Source organism: Egretta garzetta, unplaced genomic scaffold, assembly GCF_000687185.1.
Source record: "Egretta garzetta isolate BGI_Z169 unplaced genomic scaffold, ASM68718v1 scaffold111, whole genome shotgun sequence".
NCBI lineage: Eukaryota > Metazoa > Chordata > Aves > Pelecaniformes > Ardeidae > Egretta > Egretta garzetta.
The window spans coordinates 497,440-507,788 of NW_009258672.1; positions in this window are offsets into that span (position 1 = coordinate 497,440).

Consider the following 10,349-nt stretch of genomic DNA (forward strand, 5'->3'; position numbering starts at 1 on the left):
ATAGAGTAATAGCCCAACAACTTCACAATAGTTTGGATCAAGCTTCTTTTGTCTTCTTTAAGAGAGGCCTTAGATTACTGAGGCAACAAGTAATGGTTGAATGACCTTATCCATCCCAGTTGGGACAATAAAATCTCATTTCTCATTCAGCAATGTCAAAAGGCTGCTTGAGAGAAAACCTAGTGTTTCATACTTATCTGTTCACATTGTCTGCAAAGCTTGTATTTGAAGCTATCCAAACTAACAGAAGCCAGCTAAGGTTGTTTAAATTGTTTTGTTTGTAATCCAGAGTTGAAGATGGAGAGATTAAATTAGTCAAAGAAAAAAAAGCAATTGATACAGTCAAAGCACTGTGTTGAACATAATATATGGGCAAAAATTAGTGCGTGGTAAGCAAGGTCTCATTAGTAAACAAAGTAAGGAGACAATAGATCTTGTCCAAATCCTGTTCCTGTGACTTGTCAAAAAAGGGCTAACTAAGCCTTAATGTTCAGTAATTTCTGATTTCATAGAAGTATGCACATTATTTAAACAGCAGCATCATGACCCATCATAAGGATTTGATACTTCATCTTTGGTCAACTGTATCATATTTGTGTAAATTAACACAGAGGCGATTATATTCTGAAATTATTGGCAGTGTATTAAGCAGTTAAGCTGCTTAATTTTGTCTTGTTCAGAAACCAGAGCAATATGCCTTATTTCTTGTCTAAGAAAATCAGCAGCGAGGACTGTGTCATTAACACTTTCTGGATTCTCAAGAAAAACAGCCGTCCTCAAGCCAATGCAATCTGCAAATGTATCTTCCCTCTTTAGCAATCAACTGAAAAGAATTAGTGTTGAAAAAATGGTAGTGTGATGCAGCGTGGCTGCAGAAACAAGTGGAAACCATGCTGTGAACCTTCCTTTAGCTCGCATAAAACTTCCTGCTCCATTGAATGAGGTTTCTGCCCATAACACCAGCCTTCCCGGGAGTCACTGGGGGCCACCAGCACTTGGTGAGCACACTGCATGAAAGGACTGATGGAAGACAATGCAAAGTGCTGTGCACAGCTTAATCTTGCCAATCTCCTCAAAAAAAAAAAAAAAAAAAAAGCTGGCTCAAGGCAAAGGTCTGGCTGACAGCTGAATATAGGAGTCAAAATTCTCACTAGGCATCTTGGACTTTGTCATGGAACGCGTTACAGGTTCACGGAGAGAAACTCCCTCTCTTCTAGCAACATCTTTGGGTTTTTTGTACTTAGCACAACTTCCCTCATGTTTGCTTAAAATCTGGTGGGGTTATATTGTCTGGCTGTAGATTAAGACTCCCTAAATATATCTGAAACCTAAACCATTTAGTTCTCCTACATATTTACTGTGTATATACAGGTTTGGGAAACATGATTATTTTGAGATTTTAAACTAGCTTGTATTTTCAGTTAATGTAGGCACAAATCTAATAAGATGGAATGGACTTTGCAAATTGCATTTACAGCAAAACATTTCTTTGAAAGCTGTCTAGGTTACCTTGAAAGTATCTCTTTGGCTGACATATAGCCTACCTGCACTGACACTAAGAATAGAGAAAGCAGAGAAGAGTCAGCCCTTGCTTTACACCTCCTGAAGAAAAAAAAAAGTGAACTAAGAAGTCTATAAAAAGGCCAGCACATTGATCAAGGGGGGATTTAAAATCATCTAGGTATTGACTAAGTGAACTGCAGCATTGAATTTGCAGAGAAAGAATGTTCTTAAGACGAGCATGGGCACTTTCTGAACCGCCATCCTGAGCTGCCAACGCAGTCAGGACACATCCATTAGAAACAAAGTCAGTGAAATCATGCTGAAAATGAGTGATTGTAATGAGTAAGGGAGAGCTAAGTTCGCTAAACGAATAAGTGAAAATGAGTAACTGTAAATGAGACAAACGATTGAGTTATGGGGGTAGGTTATTGAGTTAAGTGAGCCTGAGTTAAGGCTGCTATGTAACAATGCCCTTAATTCTCTCTGATGACATACGTGGGGTGAGGCAGAAAGTGAGCGAGTTAGAAAAGGCTTTCAGTTGTGCAGAAAACAGAATATGCTGGTGTTGAACCATGCCCATTGTAATATACAGAAGCGCTCTGCTGCTGCGCATATATATATCTTCAAAGGAGCTTTCAAACACAGATTTTACGTCTCTAACCGTTCTCTACTATTATTTTTTACTATTCTATAATAAAGGAATAAAATACTTGATATGGGATTTTTTTTGGTGAAATGGATTTGGGGACTGCAGGCATTTCAAAAGAGGTAGAGAAAACAGTGGGATTTCTTAATCCAGAGTATTAGCATTTGGCAAAGATGAATCTGCTTTTCTTGGCAGCAAATGAAGCATTAGTTCTGAGGAAATTGGAAACCATTTAAGAGAACGCTATGGAAACCTCTTTGGTTTAACTTCATGGTAATGTAAAAGGGAAGTCAAAGTGACTTTAACAAACTTCCTGGAAAGACCGTTTTTTAAGACGTAGGTGCTTAAGTGCATGGGGAATATACGTCCAGGCTCATGTGCAAGACATTGCTTAAAGGAGACAGAAGACCTAAAAAGCCAAAACATAGAATCATAGAATCATTTAGGTTAGAAAAGACCTTCAAATCATCGAATCCAAATGTAAACCTAACACTGCCAAGTCCACCACTAAACCGTGGCCCTAAGCACCACATCTACCCATCTTTTAAATACCTCCAGGGATGGGGACTCAACCACTTCCCCGGGCAGCCCCAAGCCTGTAGCATTGCATGGGGTTATTGTGACCCAAGTGCAGGACCCAGCACTTGGCCTTGTTGAACCTCATACAATTGGCCTCAGCCCATCGACCCAGCCTGTTCAGGTCCCTCTGCAGAGCCTTCCTACCATCAAGCAAATCAATACTCCTGCTCAACTTGGTGTTGTCTGCAAACTTACTGAAGGTGCACTCGATCTCCTTGCCCAGATAATTGATAAAGATATTAAACAGAACTGGCCCCAACACTGAGCCCCAGGGAACACTTGTGACCAGGCACCAATTGAATTTAACTCCATTCACCACAACTATTTGGGCCCAGCCAGCCAGCCAGTTTTTTACCCAGCAAAGAGTATGACTGTCCACGCCATGAGTAGGCAGTTTCTCTAGGAGAATGCTGTGGGAAATGGTGCCAAAGGCTATATGAAAGTCCAGGTAAACAACATGTCTAGTACCACAATGTACTGATGTCATTTCTATGGTAGTATGTAGAGTCACACCGTGGGGTTCATCTCCCTTGATCACCAACATACTATATAAAATTGGAGCTGTCCCCAGCTGCTGGGCATGTCCAGGTCTGATTTCTGTAGAAATGAAGATGCAAAGATGCAGAGCTGGGGTGCAGAGGGGCAGAAAGGGGGATGGAATGTTCCTGAGTCTCTGCCATCTCAGTTGCCTGTACAGAGCTGCAATATGTGGTGTGACCTGGGGATCCAGAAGCACCCAGGGTCTCCCAAGTCAAGCCACAAACTAAACCTGACGAGGTGCTTAGGGACGTGGTTTAACGGAAATGGCAGTGTTAGGTTAGCAGTTGGATTTGATGATCTTAAAGGTCTTTTCCAACCTAAATGATTCTATGATTCTATGATTCTAAACCTCATTTGACAGACAGAAAAAGACACTTATAAAGATGTTTCTGGAAATTCTCACTTCCACATGCTCTGTCTGTACAGAGAAGAGATCCTCTTTGGGCTGAGAGAGAGACAAAAATGCTGCTGGCCTGCCCACAGTGCTCCAATTCCAGTTAGTAACTGAGGAAAGAGTCTTTAAAAGTCCATGAGGGGGAGACAGGTTAGGTGGCATTTTTCTGAATTGAGAAGAAAATTCCTAGGATACAGCTTGTGTACAGCTGGAGGTCTGTGTTATTTGGAGGGGTGCTATTTATTCAGGAGATGAAAAGACTGGGTTTGCCAGCTTGCATGGGGACAGCAGTGCATGGGGACAACAACAAACTTGGGGATGCATATGGCATCTTGTGTCAAACATCATTGACTGTAACAGCAATGTTGCAGTACAGAAGTCTGACTACATGTGTGCCTTGTCTCCCCAGAGGTAAAGTAATACTTTGTGTGAAGTTTAGTTTAGAATATAAACTACATGGGGCAAGGTCTGCCTCAGTTTTCAGTTCTTACCTGGTCTAGAAAGGGGAGCATGCAGATATATCTTAGACTTTCATCGACAAGTCATTAGTTTTTCTTGTTTGTGGCATGACAGCTAACTCTGACTCAGAGCATTGCACTAAAATGTCATGGCTTTAATGCCTAGGACCTCAGAAAAGGAAATTTTTTTGATAGATTGCTGCAGGTTTTGCTTCTATAAATCCACTAATCTATAGTCAGCTCCAATGTTGAAGGTTTTGACTCATGCTGCATGCTGGGCAGTACAGGATAGAGTCCCAAGGAAAATCAGTCATCATCAGGAAGAACATGATACAAAGAAAGATGGACTCCTGTGTTTTGCTATTGTTGTTTTTGTGGGTTTTGCTGGGGGGAACATGGCCATAACAGAGAGTACAAAAATAGTTTCAAGTAGTCAATATTCAAAGAAGCAAGATCATCTGTGATCTTGTGGCTATTGACTCTGCTGTGTTGGAAGAATTTGCCTATGTGCTATTTAATTTTTAAGCTAAATTTGAATGAGGCTGTAGGGGATATAATTAAGTTTAGATCAATATAGTAGCAGCATTGGCTTTGGCATTGGCACAAAAAAAGCCCATTCTCTTTTAGTAAAGCAGCATCTTGCAATAATCTACTGTTCAGTGCTGCTGCCTTTGAAGCCAGTGGGAAAACCACCCACTGGCCTCTGTGGAAACAAGACTGTGTCTTCTATTTCTAGAATGCTAACCACATTAAGGTGTTCCTGAGACTATGCATGAATCAAATCAATTTGAAGGTTTTATTGGTTTGTATGAAAAATAAGCTGCTCCCCCCACCCCCCCCGCCCCCCCGGTCTTCTACTTTAACAGTCACTTAAATACCCAAACTGTAGACAAATTAGTATGGCTGAAACAATCCAAAGAATGACTTTTGTCTATGCTTCTTGATTTTAACTTTGCTGTTGAATTTTCTAAAGCTTTTTTCTTTTAATTTATTGATGTAAAAATATTGGGTTCTGCCAAGATTATTATTATTATTGTTTTTGTTGTTGTTGTTATTAAGAAGAAGGAGAAGAAGAAGAAGAAGAAGAAGAAGAAGAAGGAGAGGAAGAAGAAGAAGAAGGAGAAGGAGGAGGAAGAGGAGGAGGAGGAGGAGAAATCTCCCTGCCAAATTAAAAAAAAAAAAAAACAAAACCAAACAAACCAGAACACAAACATTTTAGAGAGACTTCTTTGATTTTTGCACCATTCATTCACCATTCGTTGTCTCAACTCAAACAAAAAGGACAGCCTCATGGTCAAAATCCTGTGCCAAGACTCAAATTCTGCTGATAACTTTGTTGCACACTTCTTGTGGGCCTTTGATCACTCCATATAGTGACTCCATTTTTTCTGTTTTAGGTGAAAAGAGAAGTTCCTTTTTCATCTTACTGAACTCTTTCAGTCAAAGGCTCTTACTTGCCACTTATTTGTACAACATAGAGTACAGCGAGGCCCCTATTTTGGTTGGAATTTAGTAAACAACTGAACATTACCATTTGAATCTCAAACAAAACTATTTCTGATGCTTTCATTGTTGTATGTCTTGCATAATTGTCTTCTTCCTAGAAAGCATTAAACAGCTCATCCAGCATTTCCAGAAGAATCTTCACAGCATAATAGCTGCTGACATCTGCTTAAATATGGTAATAATTTGCTCCTTATACAACAACTATGAGCCATAAAATCTATTGTCTCTGTCATACAAGGAAGTGCACCTTTTTCCAGAGTGCATAAAGGGAAGATTTATTTTTTTGTCTCATCCTGACAATTGGAGAAAAAAGAAAGACAAAACAGGGTTTGGTGATAAAACACTAAAGGCTAAAAAATGCTTTATTTGGTGGATTCATTGCCATCATCAAATATTGTCATATACCATTATGATTTAATGATTCATAATATCATTTGCAATACCACCTGGGCAGCCCTTGGCAGCTTTACTCTCACTATACATTTTTTCTTTCTTTAAATGCCCGACACTACCTGACAAGCTTTGTCCCTGATGAGTTCACTTGCTGAGCGGTATAAAGTGCACTTTCCAGATCTATCTCACCATTTCTATCTAGAAAAGCAGTAAAGATACACGTAGGTGAAATACCTGTTGTTAAGTCCAAGTTGGTAAACTTAAAATATGTTTTCATGCATTTAGTCCACTGTCTCTCAAGCTACAGGACCAGAATCTGACTTTTAACACTCAAGCTGTCTTGCAGACTACCAGATACAGGGAAACAACTAAATACATTCTACAGTCCGCTATGGTTATTACAGTGACAGTATATCACTGATCTTCAGACCTAATATCTATAACCACTGGCTTAAAGCAAGGATTTAATTGTACATTCAGTCAACTCGCCTTGCCTTGCCTTGCTTTTTATTCTCCTCTTTTCCCTTCTCTTTAGAAAGTAGATGTGGGTCTGAACTCTGCAACTGTGTGATCCAGTATTCCTTCACCTATAGGGATACGTGATCCAACCAGTGCTGCTGATAGGCAATTGCAAGCATCGCTCTGATTCAGTTTTAACAGAAAGAGGGACAACATTACTATGAGGTAGTAACAAAATCTACTGAAACCAATGGGAATCATTCCACTAATATCAGGTGGTGGATCAATGTCTGCATGTTTTAGTAACTATTGAACACAAAATCTAGAATTCAAGCTATCCTGTATCGGTTGCTGTTAGTTGTTATTTCCTATTGATCGTATGATGGTTAAGAGAAGCCTTGGAGAGGAAACTGCTTTTTATTGCCTTTAAAACATAAAATGTAATTTGAAAATTAATTATTGTAAGTTTAGGTTGAAATGGAAGAGGATTTCTTAGCTAAGATTTGAGTTTAAGCTCTCCAATCTCCTATTTAGAGTATTGATCAGTATACGTTCAATATTTTTTTCCTTAAGCTTTTAACCAAAGAAGCCTAGAGCTAAGCACCTAAATAATTCCCCGTATGGCTCATTGGAGTTTCAAGGTGTTGCCAAGTGCTCCAGAAGTTGCCCTATGGCTCCTCATCACATAAATTTATAGCTTATTAATTAGTGACCATATTGCTGAGTGGGATCTAATTATCTTCAAAATGGTTATCTCCTTTTTTTCCCCCCCCAACTATAAGCACACTATCAAATCAATTTTCTTTACAGAATTTATTTCTTTAGTTAGTGTTAATTAAACTCAACTCTTCTGGACAAAGCATTCCTAGATATAGAGCCCCTTAGCAAAAAATTGGTACTTTATAGTTGAATATATTTACTAGCAGGCTATGTTTTCTGTTGTGTTTGCTACAATTGATTCTATTTGTATGTACAAACAGCTCTTTTTGTGGCATGGCTCAGCTCAGAAGATATTAGTTTGATACTTCAGAGCACCAAGTCTGGGAATTTGTTTAAGTAAAGATAACATGAAGTGTGTCTGGCATACCAATCCTTTTAAAAGCTGCTCTGCAGAGAAAAATGCCTTTGAATATTCAAGATACAGTTTCAAAACCAGCAATTGCTCGAAAGTCATGCATTAAATCCTACTTTTAAAATGACTGCACTCCCCATTGAATTCTCTACTTTTTATTTAGAAAGCCTGAAAGGGACTTCAGGGCTAGGTACTTGGTTTGCAGAACTGTCCTCATTCATTTGGTTTGCAATGTGTACCCACCACTTCATTCAGTTCTATGCCTATTTACACATAACTTTTGTTTAAAAATTGGTATCTGTGTTTTCATAGAAGGCAGGAACTGCAGTTTTAATTATCCTTCCATAAATTATTTATGTGGAGCCTTTTCCTGTCTTCTCTGAAGTACGAATATTTTGAAGATGCAAAGTGGGTAAGTCATTTTACACCTCTGTGGCCATTAGAGGAGGAGGTTAGAGCATTTCTTGTGCACAGACACTCCATCTGATAAATCTGAGGATGAGTTGCTTTGTCCAGACAAACCTTGCAAATCTTAACAACTGAGCTGGGTATACTTGGAAAAAAAACTTTCTTAAAAGATTTTCTGAAGTTCTTGTTTGCTTTCAGTTTGACCAGGGGAAAAAAAAAATTCTAACTAGCTTGTCTACTTCGAAAAAAAAGTCACACCAGCAGCTTTGAAAATTAAGGCTACAGGCTCTATCAAAGGAAGGAAAATTCTTCTGCGCTTCCAACTACTTGAGAGAGATTATTAGTCTCCTGTGGCACTGATGAGCTGTTGACAGAATCCCAAAAGGCCTCGTATATCCTGTGGAAAGGAGGAAAAGAAGATTTTTGTAACAGAATGAGGCATTCAACTTCTCCACATGACAGGAGCACTCTGTGGAGATCAACAATTTGGGGTGCAACCAGACATCAGCAATAGGTTCACAAAGCATGCTTATCTTGGCAACGGCTATGCATAAGCCATTACTCAAAACAATTTAGTTTAGGTTTTGCAGGATGCTTCAGAAACCTGGCTAATGATAACTAACCAATTTTACATACATCCTATTTCCAAGGACCAAGCAATTCTGAAAATGAGCCTTTGATTTCTCTCACAGTAGAGTCAGGTTGCCCAAGCTATGGCAGGCTATATATATATACACATATATGTTACACATACATATGGGTATATATGTACACATATATGCATGTGTCTGTGCGCTGCCCTTTGTCCAGGCCAGTTTCAGAAACAGAGCATTCCTCTGTGCCTTCCATGTACAGGAAGCCTGTGGTGCAGCAAGGCAGAGTCACCGATCTAGTTAGAAAGTTCCCAGAATCTCGTCATGATTCATTTGTCTGAAAATTTTGGTCTTGCTGAGCCTTCTGAGACATGTGGAGTTGGAGGCAGGCTGCTGTTCAGCCGGCTAGCCTTAGTCTTCTTTCCCGTTTGCACGTTTTTATATGCTCAGGCTGTTTTATTTCATGTTTATTGTCACTGTTCTTAGTTCTTTGTATCACAACAGCATTTGGGTATTCACAAGAACAAGGACCTCCTTGTTGAAAGAGCTTATTCTGTTTACATTTGCCTTATCGCTACTTTCCTCCTTTTTTGTATGGAGCTTCTTAAAGATTTTCATTGAAAGCCTCAATGATTTACTCGCATTATGCACATAAACCAGCTACTCTTCAAGAGGACCTCTGGTATCTTAGAAATGTTGCAGAGGCTTTGATCAACTGATAGCAGTGTTCACCATACGTTGCCCCTCCCAAAAATGTCAGCTATTCCTAACATGTTCTGTGTTGCATAACTCTGCCATGAAATTTAAATAATTCTTTTTATTTAGAGAAGTGAAGAAAGATTTTTGGCAAGTCAAGAAACTTTGAAATGGAATATCTTTCTTACTAACAGAATTGGTATTTTCCCCTCCAAAATAGTCAAGAACTTTAATAAGACTCACATATTATGTTTTTTAAGGAAATCAGGAATTATAGCAATGAATCACTAATGCTACTTTGTGTAGTAGCAGCACCTGAAAGTAATTTGACAGTTTTGAATTACTAGAGGGTATAGCTATATTTGGGAAATATTCCCTGAGACATATTATCCCAGATCATAGACTTCCAATGTCTATTAGATTTTTCAGTAATTATTATCTCTGAGCACATAAAATGAAAAATATTGAAATCAGACAAAAAATAATTTAAATCAGCAATGTTCACATGCAGCAGTCTTTGACTTGCAGCACAACATGGGCTTGAGAGCTGGCATTTCAGAAGAGGGACAGGGGAAACTTACTCAAAGTGATTCTGTGAAGCCCAGGTATTTTTGCAAGCTGTATGAATTCTTCTGTGTTTTGAACACTGGCGTAGAGGAGATCATCCATGTCTATCAGTCCCATCACATAGCTTCCTTCTAACTCAACCGAATTGCACTTGAAAAACAGTCATGTTTTAGCATTGCCACAGCAGGAGAGCTTCAGACTCCTAATTCCCACACAGAATTTATCCAGCCCTCTGTCAATGTAACTTTAAGCGGTTCTTTTCCCTCCCTCATGGATCCATGAACAGCATGCGCCTTCCCCCCCATCCTTCATCTTGCTGGGCTAAATGCACACATGCCTTTAATCTTTTCTTACAGGACAGCCTTTCCAAAGAAATGAGATATTCTCTCCAATAGATTTCTGTCATACCTTCATTCAAAAGTATTTTCCTGTGGTAGAGAGCGTACTGTTTGTGCATGAGATTCTCCCATTTCTTTTAGTATTTATTTGCAAAAATGTAAAAGATGGATGTCTATTCAATATAGTGCATTGTTTT